The sequence below is a fragment of the Gavialis gangeticus genome, unplaced genomic scaffold (assembly GCF_001723915.1).
Source record: "Gavialis gangeticus isolate Ggan-Ray unplaced genomic scaffold, GavGan_comp1, whole genome shotgun sequence".
Classification (NCBI taxonomy): domain Eukaryota; kingdom Metazoa; phylum Chordata; order Crocodylia; family Gavialidae; genus Gavialis; species Gavialis gangeticus.
In genome coordinates, this window is record NW_017729032.1 from 238,182,698 (window position 1) to 238,193,617 (window position 10,920).

General features: G+C 41.5%; 1 protein-coding gene and 1 long non-coding RNA gene across 5 annotated transcripts in view; both read right to left on the minus strand.

The window, feature by feature from the left end:
• The window catches only part of ROBO1 (roundabout guidance receptor 1), a 1,310,595-nt gene that overhangs the window by 812,812 nt on the left and 486,863 nt on the right, over positions 1–10,920 (minus strand). The gene's annotated exons all lie outside the window — the stretch shown is intronic.
• Positions 1,796–10,920, minus strand: part of LOC109303221 — an 18,615-nt gene continuing 9,490 nt past the window's right edge. The window contains exons 2-3 of the long non-coding RNA XR_002099026.1: positions 8,423–8,426; positions 1,796–1,930 (exon numbers count right to left, since the gene is read on the minus strand). This is a non-coding gene — a long non-coding RNA (uncharacterized LOC109303221). The remainder of the gene's footprint in view (positions 1,931–8,422; positions 8,427–10,920) is intronic.

Genomic DNA, 10,920 nt, shown 5'->3' on the forward strand with positions numbered 1-10,920 from the left:
AGATAGGATGTATGAAAATTCTAGTGATGCACATCTGCTCTAACCATACCCTTTATGCTGGCAGCACAAGTGAGGGACCATCAACATAGTGTCCAAATACTAATGCACCTTTTATGATGAGTTATACCATTTATATACCAAATTTCATTGGCACCAGGAAATAAATCAGCCATAAACCTCTCAGCTGAAAACCTGGCCTGAAGTATATATTAGCATAGAATGAGACAATGCTTGCTAATGGGAACTTGTGGGCTACTGAAAACACTGATTTGTTTTTCTACTTACTACTAGTTTCAGCTTTAATGCCTAGAAGGTTTCAAAACTAAGATATGAGGACAGGTGGATTTTCAGATTTTATTCTGGATGTTAAAATCAAGCAGTAATTTAATGGCCAGTGAGAATAAGGGAAGCCTGGGAGCAGCTTTTAGAGGTGTGCAACTTCCCCTATGTTGTGAATAAAAAAGGGCCATCATTAATCTGAAATGCTGGTTGTATTTTGGTTGCGAGAGTTCTTGCTTCCCCCCACTTCCCCTGTTCTTCCTTTGTTTATATCTCAGAGGTCACCAACATTAACCACCTCTACCCTCCTTAGTTCAGTCAGTGCCTCAAGCACAGAGAGAAGCATTAATTTGGAATTTATTATAGCTAGTAACAATGATGAACATCAATTGAAAGTACTGTGCCTTTAAGGCAGGGTAGAGTGAACGCACCTTCATGTACTAGTCCTATGACCCAGATGTCCATAATGATTCACTCACTTCACACATTCAAAATTTTTACTATAAACAAAAATGTTGCCTTTCATTCATCTCCATGTCAATGAATGTTCTGAGGATTAAGGTTAACAGGACCCGCTGCTGCCAGCTCTGTAGCCTGAATAAAGTGATATAATTTGTTCTGCCACATGATCCAAAGACTCTGCTACCAAATGCTGTACTGTTACTACTAGGGAAATTTTCTGAGTTCCAAGGCATGTCCTCATATATCAAAAAATGTCTCATACTGAATTGCTTTGCAGTCCATAAACACATTTTTATCTTCTGGATCACTAACAGTCCTGCTATGTTTATGCCATGAAGGAATACACCCTGGAAGTTCTGACAGGTGAGAGTAAGTCTGCATTGACTAGAAATGGAGTTCTGACATTTTATGAGGCATGGAGCACCATCCTGGGTCCTTGCCTAAAGGAACAAAGAAGAAAAAAATATTGTGACTGCAACAGTATGGTGGCTGTCATTGGATACATGTTAAAATCCTGCTTTTTTGTAGTTTCTATATATAGAGAATGGATTACCTTAAGATGTGGCAAAATAAGGGAAGGGTAGGAAAGAGGGAGGGGAAAATGGGAAAAATAGAAAGAATATGTTTTGGGAATTGAGAAAGGTTTGTTGCTTTCCTGTTTGAGAATAAAGGCCAAGATTATTTAGCTTGATATTATTGGACTATCCACACTGGTGATTACACAGCATTTTTACAACCACAGCAACTCAAAACAACTTTTTGTCACCTTTTTATAGATCAAAAAACTGAAATGTTTGTAAAAATAGTAAAACATCTAAACATGTTTTACTAACCCATAACTATTTAGATGCCTTGAGAGACAGACCGATCTACTTGAACACTCACTTATCCTATTCTTTATTATTTAAATAACTGGATTACCACAGCACGTAGGAGGTTGGGGCTTGTATTGGACAAACTGAACAAAGATGGTTCCTGCCTCAAAGGCTTCATATTACAGGACAAAACTAGAGACAACAGATGGACAGACATGGCAATAATAAACCAGGGTCAGTTACTGATGGACAAGAGTCCTAGGGTACAGACTTTACACATTTACTGGTGTAAATGATCAGAAACTAGTCTATACCCATAACAGAATAGATGTTTGGTACACAGACTGGTTAAAAATGTCAGAACCCAGTCTAAGCTTTGCCCCCATGGGTAGAATGTGTGTTCAGTTTGCTACTGATCTAAACTGTGCTGCTTACAGAAAACTGCATAACTTAGATAGATTCTGCCTCAGGGCTTTTGAATATCTGTACCTAGCCCTAGTGTACAATTGTCTAAGAACCATCAGGTTTTCTGTTTTTGAATAAAGGCAGGGAATAGTCTTAAGGAAGGTTTTGAAAAAAAGTACAACATTCATATGGCATGTTTACTGCTCCAATGCATAAAGGACCAGCATGAAAATGAAAGGTGCTGGGACCTTATGCTGGGATCATGAGGTGATCAGAAAGTGCCCTGTCGCTACCTCCTCCCTCGCATTGATGAGAGGTGATAGGCAGAGTGAGAAAGTACCACAACAGGTCTTGAAAGCAAAGATAATAAGCTTATATTTGATATCAGAGCAAGGAGAGCTAGTGGACAGAGGCAAACAGCAGGGTGCCACATTCAAGCAGCCTTCAGGTGGAGCTGAGCAGATGAAGCTATTAATTGTCAAGGTCAAAAAAAGATGGAGCAATTGAGGCAAAATGATGTCTCATTTTGGACGACTCTGGGAAAGAGTTTTAGCTGCATGGATGTCTATGCAAAGCCATATCTATATGCATGGATGGATGCATGATTGTGGTAAGGAAGGTGCAGCCACACCTCTTTCTTCTGGCTCTGCAGTGAATGTTCAGTGAACTCTTGGAGCAGTGTGCCCTTTGAACTCGTGTGCCACAGGTGAAGGGGGAATGGCTCCCTCCCCAACCCTACCATGATCCTGGATGCTCATTGTCATGTCAGTGCAGCTCACCAACTAGTCAGCACAAACTCTGGTCACACCTTCAGCTTTCATATGGCTCTGGAATCCAGGGGTGAGCCTTGCTGCCATCTGTATTTATCCCACTTAAGATTAGAAATTAGTCATATAATCAGCATTTTTTTCATAATTTACAGTTATGCTTCCTTGAGTACAGGAGGATTTAAAGACTTCTCAGGATATCTGGCCGTATCTAGGAGCTCTACAATAATTTAGAAGAGCCAGTACTACAATCACTAATGTCATTTCAGGACATATTCTGGTCCTACTTATTCAGAATTAGCACTGACTTTTTCTGAATGTTTGCACATGAACAGATCCAACCACAAACAAATAATATTTGTTAATTAAAACATATTCAAGACGCTATTAAATCAGCAAAGGCTAAAATGATTTCACAATGCAAATCTCATCGCAAAACAGCATGTGAGAAGGAATAATGCTTTTTCCCCCTCCCCTAATGGAAAAGAAATCAAAATTATATAGTATCTTTCTTCCCACAATAGTCTTCACACTAACTGTTAACATGCAGTTGCAAGATTTTGAGCATTCATTTGGTCTCTTTAGCAGAGTCTCAGATACAATTCATTAGCACATCATTCTTCTCTCTAAAGGGGTGCAGGACTTTTGTAAGAAAGAAACCTACTGTAATGGACTGCACTGGTAGCTTGAACTCCATTTCCCAGCTGGCTCCTGGGAAAAGGGAAGGAAGCCTGGGGGAAGCTGGGCTTTGGCATGCAAACCAAGGGTCAGGAAAAGAGAGTGTGTGAGTGAAGAAGGCTGCAATTGGTGAGATGAGCAGCAGAGACTCCAGGGCTGAGGCAAGACTGATCTTAGCAGGCTGCAGCTGGTGGAGTGAGTAATGAACTCACAGGAGCTGCAGCTGGCCTGATCCTAATAGGCTGAAGCTGGCAAGACATGCAGGGGAGAGAGCCTAAACATGCAGTGAAGCCAATCCGGTGGGTCACGGCAGAGGGGACCCAATTGTAAAGTTTGGAACAAATGATAAACATGTGTGCAGAAACATTGAAGGATGGTTTAAAAGCTCTCAGAGTGGAGAGAGAGCTTGAGCATCCCTTGGTGTAAATATCCCATTGCTAGTATTTCTTACTTGCCATTTGGTTACATATTGCGAAAGCATTTTTATTACTGGATAACTATTATTCCCTTGTGTCATAGGGAGAAGGGCCTAGCAGAGCAACACTGAGGTGACAACCCCCTGAGAGGTACCACTGGTGGTTTCCGGGGACAGAGTGGTAGCCTGGTAAGGGCAGGAGGTGGTTTACAATCACCTGCAGGGCTAGTGACGATGTTGATGATGGAGCCATGAGCAAAGCATCAGCTCAGTTTTACAAGTTTGTGGTGACTGCAGATTGGCCAGCGTGTCAGGGCTGACATCGTAAGTGAGAGCTCCAAGCCAGAGAGAAGCAGAGCACTGGAAAGCTGGGAGGCAGGGGAAAGAGCTACATGGCAGAAAGGTCCTAGCAACCACCTTGAGCAACTAAAGGGACCAGTTTCTGAGATGAGAGGCTCGGACAGGTCTCCAGCCCAGGGATCCCAGTTCCAGAGAGGAGTGAGCAAGGCACGGCGCAGGAGAAGGCCAGGGGTCAGCACCATGCTGAAGGAAGCCACACTGTGCAATGGCAGACATGAATGGCCCTTAAAGTGCCAGGATTTGGGAGCACATGGTTTGTTTGTTTTTTGTTAAGGTATCTTTTGTTTTAAAGTTTTTGGTGCCCTTTGGGTGATGAGGGCTTGATTAACCAATTGGGCAGAAGCCTGGATAAATTGTGGCTTGGGTTGGATGGAGTTAATGACTCGGTGGCAATGAATGGTTTGAGACCAAGGGAAACAGTTGATTTCAGGAAGATTTTGATTTGTTTAGACTCTGAGGGAATGCATGACTGACAATCACCCGAGGTCACAGAGTGACGTGCCAATGAATTAATTGGGACATGAATAGACCATTTGATTTATAAAAAGTTGTTTTATTTATCAATGATCCGAGGAAATTAATGAACTGTAACTGCCAAAGCATGTAGATTGATTTGCATTTGGATTGAATCAGGACTACGTGAATCATTCAGGTATTGAGAATATTGATTTGCTGTCTAATCCATGCACTTCGTGACTCTGCTGAATGTAGTAAGGGTGAAGTGTGTGCTGAGAGCATTGCCAGCGCAGAGCCTATTCCTGGCTAGAAGGGACTGTGGAGTGAATTTCACTTGAAGACCCAGTTGGGGTACAGGCAGGGTGAAAGGGGAGCAGGTGAGCCAGGGGGTGTACTCTGCAAGTGGAACATACAATGGGTAAAACTGTCCGGGCCGAAGAGCTGGCACCCTAGACTCCGGAGCACATAGACCTTGTGGCAAAGTCGTCCTTGGCACCACCACATACACCTTATTATATTTATTCCCAGGGTATGAACCTTAATGCTTATTCACTTGCTACGTCTATTCCAAATGTATAAACTTTAATGCCTATTTGCCTGTTATGTTACCTCCAGTGTATGTATTCTAATCTATTCAGTTAGGTTTATAATCACATAAGCCCAGTGGCCTTCTCATTTACATACGTTTACCTCAATGAACTCCATTAATTTTAGAATTTCTATTTACAACAGTCAACGTAAAGAAAAAATTCCAAACCCAAATTTTTTTTTTCATAATATTACTATTTTTGATGGCATCAAATTGAGAAAAAGCAATGGTTTATTTAAAATGGCTCAATAGCATCAAAGAATCTTGTACCATGTTGGTAAGAATTTCACAGCAGTTTTTCACATTTAATTTGGGCTTGTACTAGTAAAAATGTCCTCCAATTACCTTTGTCATTGGTAAGAATAAACCAGGGTATTCTCAATGAAAAATGGCTGCTAGACTATTATTAAGGCTATGGACAAGAAATATTTGGTGACAGGATAATGTGGTTTTATCACACAACCCGGTCTTTTAAGTATACATGCCCACAAAAAGCTGCCTCTTCCCAAACTGTAGTGTGCTAGGGAAACTCATCAGAAATGCTGTTGTTTCTTAAGCAAGAAAAGGGGAGAGAGAGATTTATAACCTTTTCTCCATTTTCAGCATACCTTGGTATTAAGATGGAAAGCCATGACAATCTTGGAAATTACAGCTCTCATACGTATGCTATTTTTGGGTGGATGCTAGAAACAGATTAAGTTGGACTAGAGCCCACCCTTGAAAGACCGGTGCGTCTTGTTACAACTGTACTGCAGGGGCTCCTTGCGCCACTTAAGCCCCAAATTAAGTATTTCACATTCTTCATGCTGGGTAATAATGAATAATCTCTGTTCTTATTAATCAGAAATAACTATTAAAATACATATTCCTAGTATTCCTAGATATCAGTAAACATATTGACTCAGAGTTGTCAACTCTCTTCAATTCTCGTCATGGTATTATACAATTTTCATAAATCCTCAGCTCCTAGTAAACTGTAATTGTCATCTAATCTCACCTATTACTTTCCTTAAAGTCAATTTCTAACCTTTAAGCTTGTATAAAAAAGCTTGAAAAATATTACCCAAGTGCACCAAGAGGCCAAGAACTTTGTTACACCGTATGCTGTGAACCACACAAATGTTGATCAGTGTTAGTGCTAGCTTGGAGTTTGGGGTAGTCACATCCTAAGTCTAGAAACCTCCAACTGTCCCCCACCTGCACAACTGTGACTTACCACTAGAGGCCTGGCGAGCAGAGGTAGGACTAGGAGCTGAAGCTGTGAGTTGCCATTAGAGGGCAGGTGAGCCAGGACAAGCTTCTATCCCTGCTTTCTGGGTGGGGGTGTGAGAAATCCTGGGATACTGGAGGACTTCAACATGGGCAGCACATCTGTCGGGAATGGCCACACCTTTATGGCACAAGAGCTGGGTAGTGCAGATCAGAGATAATTCTGCTCTGGAGTGGCCTAAGCATAACGAGTGCTTAAAACCACAATCCAGGGGTTAAGAGCTCTTTTTATTAATAAATGGAATAGGGTTGTTCTTATTAGATAAAATGAAACAATATGGGATCAAAATAAAAACAAGATCAGATCATGTTACTTTCTAGTTTTTGAAAACTGAAGATAACATTTTGGTCATCAGGGCCTCTGTTATAATGAATAGAAAGTAACTACGTTTCTTTCCATCCTTTGAAATGTTACTAATAACGAAATCAATATTAATACTAAAACAACTACATTATGGGGTCAGGAGAGTATATGACCTTTGGGAAATATTTAATCCTAAGGATTGTGGCTTTAAGTAGCTATTTAAGAAATAGCTGATGGTTTAAATTATTTTTAATTTAAAAATGTGGTAATCTGTATTAATTGTTCTCTAAAGTGTGTAGTAACATCTGTTTTATGGATAACCAAACCAAAAATGGGCTATAGGTACACTTCTAATGCCAGCAATAATCTAATCTCAAAACAAGATTAGAGATTTTTTTAAAACAATATTTAACAATGGGAACAGCACTATAAAAAAAATCCTTAGTGTTTTCCTCATATTTCCTGGAATATTTTATAAAACAGAATTGTGTTTTTTGCCATATAACCTCAAGGACATAGAAAAACATGGAATATAAGATTTTGGACACACACCTACTAGTATAGTTTCTGCTACTGTTTTCATCCAGATATTATAACACTCTTGTCCAGAGAACCCAGTTATTTCAAACTTTTAATGAAAACTGCTATTTTTAGGGCCATGTGGTTTGCAAAGCAACCTCTATTGCTCTCTAAAGGTTATTTGGCACTAAATGAAAACATAATTCTGTTTCCTTTTCACACTGGTGATACATTTATAAATATATTTATTATAAATGTTATTTAGGTGTTAACACAATATTTATTTAAGAGCAATGGCTCCCCTAATGAAAAAGAAGTGTACAAAGTTATTCTAGCCCTTTAAAATGTCTCCAGGACACTGGAGGGATACAGTACAGAGCAATGCAGACTATTATACAGTTTCCTCTATTGCAAGCCAGGAAAAAGCAAGAAAAAATAAAGAGGATAAAGTGATACATATTTGTCTTAAATTTTGGAATGGAGAAACTGTAGTTTCTCTCCTTTCTGTTAGAAGTCCATGGAAACCTGTCTGTCAGCCAACTATCTGGTAAGAACTCTGGGGATCAAGGGATAGAGGTAGTTACACTTTATCCCTCTCAATCCCCCAGGAGGAGATTCAGCACAGGATGCTAAAAGTATCAAGATTATATTTTATGATGTTCAATGCTACACACTAGAAGACAGAAGAATATGGCAGATGAACACAGGGTAGCTGCTTCGTGAGAAAAATATTGTTATGTTTTAGGCTCTAGAATGCCACTCTACAAAAGCAGGAAGAGAATAGTTGGCCATCCCAGAACAGTTACCTTCAGATGAAAGTTTATCAGGAGGGACACGAAACATTTCCAGAATGCAGTAGTTTTACTGACTTACCAATTATATTGAATTATATAGGTAATGGGACTTTATAGAAGCCTACCAAACTATTTTTACATCAGTTAGAAAAGACTGAACAGAAGGGCTTGGAAATACAAGTGATAAGAGTATGACTCAGAGACATGTACTTAATGTGATTAGGGGTGGATCCATGGCAATGAAGTTGCACCCTCCTTTGATTCCTGCTCCAACCAACTTTAAAACCAACCACCTGGAAGAGGCAACCACATTTCTATTCAGGCAGTGCTGAGATATTGAATTGATTCCATGGCTCATTATTAGGGACCTACTTAATTTGCAGTGAGACAAAGCCATTTTCATGACTCGGTTCCAGCATGAAAAGCCCAGGGGAGAAGGGACGAGGAAGCAGTCACCATCTTGATTGCTGACTGCCCTTCATCTGGCTCCTGCTGCTCAGTACTGATTGGCAGAGAGGCTCTGGGTGGGGAGAGAAGGAGGAGAGGCAGCTGCCATTTTGTTTCCTGCCCCCTTCATGCTGCCCCACCAGCCAGCACCCTCTCCCGGGTGGCATGATAGGCCTCTCTGGGACGAGAAGACTTAATCAAAACTTATTTTTTTTAAAAATTTTTTCCCCCACGGATTTTGCAGACAACCCTGGATTTTGTGGTTTGTAGTTTTGGGGTAAAACTACAATTTAGGTAGGTCCCTAGTCATTATCATCTCCCAGATTCCTGAAACTCTCTCCACTCCACACGTATTAATGACCTTTTACCCTTTTTAATGGCCTTAATGATCAGCTATTCAAACTATTCTTTCTTCTGAAATATTGCAGTCTGTTAGCCATTGCTAGCAATTTCTCTTCTATTCAACACTTAGTAAAGTTTCTAATTTCTTTTTAACTGGAGAAAAATGTGCTGTATTTTATACACTGATGTTCTACAGCATCTGCACCTCCCTATTCAAAAGCCTAGATCTACCCATGGATATGGTCATAAAAGAAGACAACGTGAATTAACATATACCACTCAAGATATTTCCAGCAGAGATACTAATGACAGCAGTTATTAATATTACAAAATGCTTAGACGCAGGAATAGAGGTTATTATCATTTTCTTGGACTATAGCAAGGCCTTTGATATGGTATCTAATCCTATTCTCATAAATAAATTAAAAGGCCATGACATAGATGTTTACAAGGTCCGGTGGGTGGCAAATTGGCTTAGTGGTCACACCCAGAGAGTGGTAGTAGATGGGTCAGTATCAACCTCGAAGGATGTGGGTAGTAGGGCACTGAAGGGTTCTGTCCTTGGACCTGTACTCTTCAATATCTTCATCAGTGACTTGGATGGGGGTGTGAAATGTACTCTGTCCAAGTTTGTGGATGATACTAAATTGTAGGGTGAAGTGCACACTCCAGAGAGTAGGGAACGATTGCAGGCAGACCTGGACAGGTTAGAAAAGTGGCGGTACACAATAGGATGAAGTACAACAAGGACAATTGCAGAGTGCCGCACCTAGGGTGAAAAATACCCAGCACATCTACTGGCTGGAAAGTGACCCTCTCGGCAGCACAGAAGCGCAAAGGGATCTGAGTCATAGTGGACTCCAAGATGAACATGAGTCATCAGTGTGATGAAATCATTAGCAAAGCTAACTGCACTGTATCATGCATCAACAGATGCATGACGAATAGATCCAAGGAGGTGATACTTCCCCTCTATGTGGCATTGAACTTGAGAAGGTCCAGAGGAGGTCTCTCGTATGGTTAGGGGCTTGCAGGACAAGACCTATGAGGAGAGACTGAGGGACCTGCACCTCTTCAGCCTCTGCAAGAGAAGGCTGAGAGGTGATCTTGTGGCTACCTACAAATTCATTAAGGGGATACAGTAGGGGATCAAAGATGCTCTGTTCACCAGGGCGCCTCTTGTGGTAACAAGGAACAGTGGTCACAAACTGACAGACAGCAGATCTGGGTAGATATCAAGAAAAACTTCTTCATGGTAAGGGTGGCCAAAATGTGGAATGGGCTCCCAAAGGAGGCGGTGCTCTCCCCTACCTTTGGGGTCTTCAAGAGAAGGCTGGATAGGCATTTGGCTAGGGTCATCTGACCCCAGCACTCTTTCCTGCCTAGGCAAGGGGTCAGACTCAATGATCTGTCGAGGTCCCTTCCGACCCTAGCATCTATGAATTTATGAATCTCTGAATCAGTTCAAAGTGTTGGTGACTTTTCACCTGGAATCCTATGTATAGCTGTGGTCATACATATTTAAAAAAATGAATTTAATTTGGAATAGTTGTATAGCAGGGGGTTTCAACCTTTTTTTTTTTTGGTCTAAGTAACCCTGGCAACCAGATGCTGAGGTGGGGTAGCACATGGCCAAACACTAAGTAGGGGGGGTAGCACACAGCCAGACGCTGCGTATTTGTTGAGGGCAGGTAGCACGCAGCTGAATGCCGAGTGAGGGGGTAGCATGTGGCCAGACATGGAGCAGGGAGGCAGTGATGGTGCGTGTGGATGGAATGGCACCACCTCCCAGGAGGTAGGGCAGGGATGCTCACAGGGCTGGGGTGAGGGCAGTGGTACATCTCTGTGGGGAGGGAAAGCTCACCAGACTAGTGTGTGGTAGTGGTGGTGACTGTGTGAGCTTCCCTACCCTGCAGAGGGACGCTGCTGCCCTTGCTCCACCCTAGCCCTGCTCCTGGGAGGCAGTGGCGCTCCTAGATTTCATAGATTTCATAGACATTAGGGCAGGAAGGGACCTTG